Genomic DNA, 9278 nt, shown 5'->3' with positions numbered 1-9278 from the left:
CTCAACCCTTTAACCCACACTAGCTACGGTAGCGAAATTATGAATTATTGAAAAGATTCCAGAGCCCATCAGCATCTCGAGATCTGCCAAGAAGTTTACCAGGATCGTCTCTCTTTCGTCTCGTTCGCGTCGAATACGCCCGTCTCTCTCTGTCGCTCCCTCCGGAGGAGTTCCATCTTCCGTCTCCTCCTGCCTCACACTCTATGACTTGGCAGACCAGACAGGCTGGTAATTTATTGGGTCATTTATCAAGTGGCACTCCCCTCGGAACATGTTCGCCTGTTAGCTTCTTCAAGCGTGTGTTTTTGTGTTGCACTTACAGCCGGCTCTCTGTCTGTCTACTTACCACCGATGTATTTATTCTGTCCCCTCTTCTCTCTGATTCAGGGTTACTGACACGCGTAATATATTATGATATTTTGTTATGTGTTACACAAGACGTATTAAATCATAATTCATGGTACAGTTAAAATAGTTTTTATTTAATATTTATGGCTAACGCGTGCATGTAATAAGTGTTCCTGCCGAAGGTAAACGTTAGCTATCAGTTTAAGTATATGATATATAGTTTCAAATATGTCGAGTGAATCGATCTTATTCTTCTAGGTTATCACCACCTGTTACAAATAATAGGAAAGATTATTAATGTATTTAGATTTCAATTGATAAAAAAAACAAGTTCAGCGATTTATTTTATTAATTAAATTTTTTTGACATATGCATTTTAGCCCATTACTATGACTAATATGTTTTTAGTGGTATATTTTAACAATTTTAGATAAGCATTTTATCGGAATATTGTAAATATAAGCAATTAATAAAACATATTTTAACATATGCTTGCTCGGAATGGAGTAACACAAGTAGTTTTAATCTAATTATTAAAAGATGACATTTTATACAAAACTTTTAATTAAAAAACAGAGTAAAAATTTAAAAACATTGCTATACTTACACCACTAAAGTATCAGATATTACTAAAAATTAAAATCTAAATATAAGCACCAATTTCTCTATAGATAGTAGCATACTTTCGTAGTTCCAGATCTTTAGCAAAATATGGCATAATTAGTACTTCATCAATTTTTTTCTGGTTTTTTAGCAAAAATATTGTGGATATGTTTAGAAACCAGTACAATGTATATAACTTAATTTATTTTTGGTATTATGCGGTTAACGCCAAACATAAATAAATTTTAAATGAACTAGTATTACTATTATTTATGAAACAAAACATATATGTATATGTGTGTATATGAACAATAAATAAAAAGCTTGTTGATAGTTTTATTATAAATAATGTTAGCTAATAAATTGCGTTAACCCTAAAACGAGGCGTTAGCAGCGCCTTCTGGCTAACACTCAACAACTGGCGTTATAATAAAAATGATAGTCGATTTATTATCCTCTCTGATTTCTTCATTTGTTGAACAGGAGGGAAGGAGATTTCGTGCGGATGCTGGGAGCGATTTATCGTTGGTCATCGATTACAAGACCCTTTGTGGCTCTCATTACGTCCGAAACGGAGAAAAGAGATTTCACCGTAACAAATTAATGGTTTATAAGACACTCAATATTTTATTTAAATAAAAAAAATACATTTTGTACTTGTATCGTTGGATCTTGGACTACCTCCATAAATCTTCCTTACGAGACACGATCTTAAATCTTCCTCCATCTATCGTAGCTCGATGATTACCCTTATTTATTCAATCCATGCTTCTGAGGTTCCGAGTATGAGTCTTCTTCTTCTTCTTCTTCGTGAGCGGGGAGGGAAACATTAAATTTTATGGTTCATTCCTGACCGTCGAGATGTAAATGCATAAGCGATAAGGGTCCATTACGATGCTTTGCTACTCGAAATATCATATTACACTCACGTCTGAGCAGCCATCAAGTCTCTGGAGAGGGCCATCCGTCGACGACCGTCGGTCGGCGAAACGCAGGTGCAATAAAGCCTTTATTTATAATCTCGTTCTTAAAATTCAATCTTATCGTTATTACTTTACAAGGGATACGTGCCTTGCATACGATTGTTATTTTACGATATTTTATTTTTATTGAAATTTAATTTTAATGAGAAGTTTATTAATTTTTTTCATCCGAGTGAAAACTATTGGATATTTGTATTGCCAGAACAACGTGACGTATGATCCAGAAATAAACATGAAGCTGGAAGAAGCACATTTTTAAATAAAAAAAGGATATTTACAATTTGATTATTATTATTTAAAATATATCAAGCGATACTCACATGCATCTATAATCAAAGCTTAACGGCATAAAAAATAATTTAAAAAAATATGTTTTACGAAAGCATATTGTTTTGTATATTAAGAGGTGGTCAGCTATAATGACTTAGTGTCCATAAATAAGTCCTTTGCATAAGTGTATTGTTTTGGTGTGGCAATTACATAAAATCATTCAACTACGTTAGAATGCCCAGACTATACTTTTTGAAAGAGCACTAGCATGTGTGCTAGTCCATATAGGAATATATAATATAAAGAAAGTCTCATTTTTTTATAATTAGTATGTATGAAAAATTTATGAGTAAGCAAGAATTCTTACGAAATTACTTATATTTAGGAGCAAAATATAGAAGTTCCTCCGAGTTATGATTTTATATTATTAACTAATATACATTTTATTTTATTTTGCTTTAAGCTCGGAACGCATGCCAAAACGTGGCCGTCGCTGAGGCAACTCTTCACCATAATTCATGTTGATGGACCGTGAAACGGCTGTCAGAAGTGTTGGCGGAAGACCACTTCTCCTCCTTGTCTCGCTGCCTACGACTAATTATTTTAACTACAGAAATATTGTTAATTGCCAATTCATACGCCGCACACAATTATTATCATCCGTCACGTCTCATGGATGACATGACAACGAGGGGATAGTTCAAATAATTGTGATTAAAACCATACGATATCTAGATTAAATCAATACGAGAAGCCCAGTTCCTGCGATTGTTGCAAGCTGTCTTCGTTATGGTAGATAAATATAATTTATGTATTCACATAATCGACGTGTACAATAAAATTTGCATAGCACATAATAAGCACTGACATAAATGATTGCAATGCAGGGAATGATGTGAATAATTAATAATCGCTAATACGATGAATACATTATGAAAAGTTAATAAAAAATATTTACATAATTGTTTGCTAGGTGTAATTATTTACTAGTCACTGATTTTACTCGATAAAAACTATAAGCTCCGATTAGGGCTTTCAGTACATCAATTCTTTATTATTATACTAAAATGCCAGTATACACTCGGTATAGAATAAAAATAAATAGTACATATTTATTATTTAGTCATACTGTTATCATAATTGTTCTATTTACTTATATAATACCCACGACATGTCAAAAAAGACTGTCGCTTCAATGCGATTGCTTGGCTGGACCAGATCTAGCGATGTAAGTTAAAACGGCTGCTTTTCTTTGCACTTAGCTGTAGTTTGTATTACTTTGGTGTAAGCTATGGTAGATGTGAGTTCAGGGTTAAACTGAAGTGAATTTTTAATTTTAAATTTCTAAGTAGATATTATTTTATTTAGCTATATTATTATCTAGTAGACATAAAAAGCATACAACTAAAAGAATATGGAAATAGTAAATAAAATAAAAATTTAGGTCTTAATATACCAATATGTTTATATAATATATTACATTATTAAAACGCGTTAATTTTATATTTATGCAATAATACAATGTACAATATTCCCTTGGCCGTACTCGTTTTCATATACCTATCTACCTATTATTATTATTAAACCAATAAACACGTTTAATACCTATTAGGTACATCATATTTTTCAACTTATATATAAATACTAAAACATAAGTCATTCATAAAAATATTTACCAAATATCCATCAACTCTTATTTGTCAATCATACTTCTGCTAGTAAATAAGCTTTAATTTAAACTCTCATCTATATTTAGTATTTTTTGCAACATAGTAATTAAAAATTAATAATCGAGAATTATTCGAAAAAATTCTATGATTTTTCAAAAAAATTTATGGTGCTTTTTTTGTTAAAAATTAAGTTTTTACGTTTTTTTTTCAATGTTTTACAACCGCAGTATTTTTTATACTGCTGCATAAGAAGGGGTTAGTTTGCGCCAGGTGCTTGAAAATATGCATGCTTTCTTGAAAGTTTTTAACCACTTCCCGGTCACTGTACTTCTTAAAAATTACTCAAAAACGTCTGGCATAGACCCACCTTTTTTATGCAGCAATATAACAAAATAAAGCCGTTGTAAGATAATAAAAAAATATTCAAACAAATTTAATTTAAAATAAAATTTGCTGATTTTTGAGATTATAATTAACAAAATACAAATTTCTGAGTGTAGGGGTTAATAGGGATTGGAAGTATTTTATTGGTAAAAAAATGTTTACGATTTTCTCAACTACTCTAATTGGTTTTATCTTTGCTATGGTAATCGAAGAACTATGTTAATAATCAAATAAAAAAAAAGATGCTTCGCGTGGGAGCGGCAGATTACAAAAATGTATGGGGGCTTTCAACAGTTACGTTATAAAATTTTCACTATGAAATTTATTGTTTTTTCAATAATTCAAAGAGATTCTCAATCTTTATTCTTTTTGAAATAGGAAAAATGAGAAATAGAAATTAAGAAAAACACACAAAGATTATAATATATGTGTTAGATATGTTCATAATTAAAATATTTTATCGTCATCACTATTTTACTCATTTTTGTCATGTATTTTCCTTTATGTCCATTATTTTTTTATGTATGTATATATTACACAATCAAATATTTATTTAACTTTGCACAAACATATATTTATATTTATTCAAGTAACTCTAAATAGAGAAATCATATAAAGCAAGTAATACTTTTTCTAACGATTTTAAATGTTCTGTAAAAATAATTAATGTCAGATAAACCTATATAAAATCTAATAAGTTTGGCAAATAACCAAAAATGCTAGTTTTGTGCAGACTACGATGTATTTTGTAGGCTTTAGTGTTTATACCTTATTCCTAATATGCGGTTTTATCGATACATACACACTCTTATCTGTGTAAGCAACTTAATTTAATGGCGTACTCAGATAAACCATTTATTATTCTAAAATTTTATATGTTGTTTAAAATTGCTTTAAAAACAAGATATTAAAGTTTTTTGAAATAATTTTTTAACCGTTTTCCAACGTTTCTTGAACCACTTTAAAACTGATTTTCGAGAAAGATTAGAAAGCGTAAATAGACCTTTCTAAAAAATATTTACAAGCACATTAGACGAGTGGTGACCTGGGTTCAAATCTTATATGGACCTTCATGCTTTTAAATTTCTATCGATCTGTCGTGTCTGGGAGATTGAAATTAAGTGATGATTAATCGAATCGAGCTAGGTTGTATATATAAGGTATAGGAAATTCTCAAATAATGAAACACTTCAGCTCAAAAAGAATATATTGTATGTATTCAACAAAAAAAATATATAGTATTTATAATATAAAGAAAGCATTGACTAGATTATAAAAAATCGATTAGTCACGCGTTTATGAAGGCTTCCGAGAAACCCCTTACCTTTGTCAAGTATATCCACAGTTTCGAGCCACGCCCGATACAGTTGATCTTAGACGCCGTTAGTTAAGGATTATATTCACGCAGTAAATCTAATGCATTCATATTGAATTATTTACGATTATATTACCCCTTAATTAGATACACGTGTATCGTGCTAGTTTTAATATTGCTAGTATATTATCCGTTGATTTACAACGGTTAATACAAAAAATATTACATAATAAATTGAAAGGTTTAAATTTTAATTAACAAATATTTGTTTTAACTTTTCACAATCACCATATTTCTGCTAAGACACTACGTAAGAAGGCACTAATCTATAGTCATCATTGATGACTAATATTATAAAATAAATAAGCAATGACCGTTAAATGACACAAGCGTTAAGCAAAGGCGCGGCTCGACATTTTTAATAACACAATTTAAATTCAACACGAATATTATTACTCCATATGCAGTTGAATTAATTTTCAATTAGGACCCGATTCAATTATTGGTTTTGATTGAAAATCATTCGCAAGGATTTGCGGCATAGCCTGTTTGCATATATATTCACTGCGTTCATCCTGAATGTTATGTATGCGCATAGGCAGTCGGTGACTGCATTCGAGCGTGCTTAGCACTTATGCGAGTGCAATTTCCATCGCAAATATATTATTTCCAAAGTCCTTATTATAAATGCACCAGGAAGCCATAAATCATCGGCCCGACAGTTGTGCAACAAGCAAAGTTGCTTGTTGGCGCTTGCAAATTATACGAGAGCCGACGATAAACTTCGCACGTTTCGGCATTCAATAGTCGGATCTAATAATAATATAATGTAAGGCGATTTGGTCGTGATATTTTGACAAGTATGAGCTTAACTTTTCGAATCTCTGTTGTTGAATCGTGATTGAATTAAAGGTTTATACATATTTATGTAAGCAATTAACCATCGCCGAATTAAACAAACAAATAATATGCCTTTTTTCTAAAGGAGTTTTATTACATTATTTACATATGTTGCGACAGACTAAACATGGCGAGAAGCTTACTCCAAGCGGGGCTGGAAAAGCTGGCGCAGGGATGATGTCCATGTCTAGTATGTGGCGTGGCAGCGAATGTACAACGGAAGTTGATCCCTATCTGCTGCGATGGTGCTCAATATGAAGGAGTTCCTCTAGTGATGTGAGCGCCCATGACAGTATGTCTCCTCGAGTGGCTGCTGGTGAATCTGGTGACAAAGAAATTTTCTCTCAATGACGGAGAATATTTACTGTAAAAACTCGTGTTATTTGTATAAATAATAATCCTAATGATGGATTATTATTTTGGTCACAGTGAAGTAACGCAAGTTTTGAGACAAAGACCATTTCAAACGTGCTCATCTGTGTGATCGCTACACAATTTATTATAAATTATTATTATTAAAAAAATATATTTATAACGGAATCACTGATAGCTAAATAAAATATTTCTCTTTTAGAGGACCTTTAACTAGACACCTATCAAATGACAATCGCTTTTTTTTTGTACTGTTGCTCGCGATGCAGATCTATTAGTTCTTTGACGTTCAGATCCTGCCCATGTTCCTCCACCAACTCTTGAATATCGTTTTCCTCCATTGACACATTTTCATCGACAATGCAAATACAGCAACGCAATTAGACCACAGTTTCCTCCAAGCAGAAATAAGGGATTTTTTGGTAAACCCACCCCATGCTTTATCTACAATTTTAAGACAGCTCACGATGTGAAAATGACTTTTTTTAAATTCCTTTGGTCACTTTGAAGCATCGCTGAAATAGTGATTTGCTTAAGAGCTTTCTGAAGTTCGAAATGATCCGCTGATCTATCGACTGGAGTGATGCTGTGGTATTGAGAAGATGAAACTTTATTTTAATTTACCTGAATTCCTCTAGTAAGTCGTCTTCAAGAGCATTATCTATTAATAAAAGAGAGTGGAAAATTATTTTCCAAAAGATGAAACTTTATTTTAATTTACCTGAATTCTTCTAGTAAGTCGTCTTCAAGAGCATTATCTATTAATAAAAGAGAGTGGAAAATTATTTTCCAAAAGGTATGTCTTCACTGTAGAAGAATCATCGGCTTAAGTAGGGAGTTTAATTAAAGTCGTTATTTCTAGGTAGTTACATATAATAATAAATAGTAAATACAATATCAGAAAATAAATAGTGTTTTCAAGATATATTTGTACAATAATGATCGATGAAACCACAGTATAATTTTCCTCGGCGTAGATTTACAACGTACACTACTAGGAATTGAATACGTATATAATATTTCGAAATAATTTAATAGTTAGCCTAAAGCAATTTTATGACATATAGTATATGAACATACTCTCACAGTAAGCAAGAAAATAGTAGCTTACATATGTATTTCAAAACATCTGCATCTTAGGTAAACATAGAGCTAACAAACTTTCTCTGGATATTTATTTTAAATTTTGTGAGAATTTATTATATGTAGTATAAAATTTTATCTGCTAAGTAAGATAGGAATTGTCAAGGTATTTAGCAAATTCTGAAATTTTGGTAGATACAAGTGGAACTATCACAGTTGCTCGACAGCAAATGCAGGTCTTGGCATTTAACAAAACGAGGTCCGGCACTTCTTAACCAATGCTCGTATTTATAAATTTTATGGTACAATATCGTATTCAATATGACATTAAATTAAACATTATACGAATTCATATTCGATCAATAAACATTTATAGCACCCATAAGTTTTAACGTGCATTATACATTCTAAAAATTACCATATTTATTACATATTCGCCATAATTAGCGGACAGCAACATTTTTTTTTAAATTTAACGCTTTTTATAAGTAATCCCCATTAGGTGTTTCGAGCGGACATAAATTCACTAATAACCGTGTGTAGTCGTTTTGGTAATTGAACCACCCTTAATTACAAGGAAACTGTCAGCGTGTTAAATTGAACGAGACACGTCTTAATGTATTCAGCATAAATTGAGCATTTTAAGTAGGTGCCACGAATATATATAGGATATTTATACGTATAGAAAATTGAAAAGGCACACGTGAATATTCATGATATCTAACGTTGAATTAATTCATGACTTGGAGAGGTATTAATGCAATCCGTTAATTTGTGTAGTATCGTTTTCAATGTGAATTATGTACATAGACACGATCTTAGTACATGTTGTCTAGAATGAAAAGTTGCATCGACATCTTATAATGTATGTAATGTACAATGTGCGCGCATAACATAAAATAATTATGGTTCGGCGAACATAAATTATTTTGCAGGAATTAATAATAAAGTTATATGAATATAATACAATTTAGTATCAAAAAATCACTTGACAATATGATTTTTTTAATAAAATATTTATCATTGTATCATGAGATATTTATTTAAGTGATCTGTTAGATTTATAATAATTATTGCGTATTTCTTGTATTTAACTTTAACTACGCCCATTAATCAGCAGTTATATTTATCTTCATTCCGCTTCATAATTAAAAGTGGTTATTATCTGTATAAAAATCGACAGTGACACATTGTGTGTTGATTGAGAAACGGCGCAATTAAAAAAATAACAACTCAGCAGTATCGCATTATATAACGCTCGGTTAATTGTAGGGGGCGTAAACACTCCATTCCATAACGTAAATGATTAAATATTATAAAAATGCATTAGTGACGAAATAGCAATCTATT

The 9278-nt window shown here is 31.1% G+C and overlaps 1 long non-coding RNA gene across 1 annotated transcript in view; it reads right to left on the bottom strand.

Moving 5' to 3' along the window:
* Positions 1-6537: 6537 nt before the first annotated feature.
* Positions 6538-9278, bottom strand: part of LOC148226431 (uncharacterized) — a 383830-nt gene continuing 381089 nt past the window's right edge. Inside the window, exon 4 of the long non-coding RNA XR_015812220.1 lies at positions 6538-6795. This is a non-coding gene — a long non-coding RNA (uncharacterized LOC148226431). The remainder of the gene's footprint in view (positions 6796-9278) is intronic.

The sequence above is a fragment of the Plectrocnemia conspersa genome, unplaced genomic scaffold, assembly GCF_051122295.1.
Source record: "Plectrocnemia conspersa isolate PC_06_02 unplaced genomic scaffold, ASM5112229v1 ptg000014l, whole genome shotgun sequence".
In the NCBI taxonomy this organism is placed as follows: Eukaryota; Metazoa; Arthropoda; class Insecta; order Trichoptera; family Polycentropodidae; genus Plectrocnemia; species Plectrocnemia conspersa.
The sequence above is the reverse complement of the archived record's forward strand: the minus strand, read 5'-3'. Positions and strand labels throughout refer to the sequence as shown.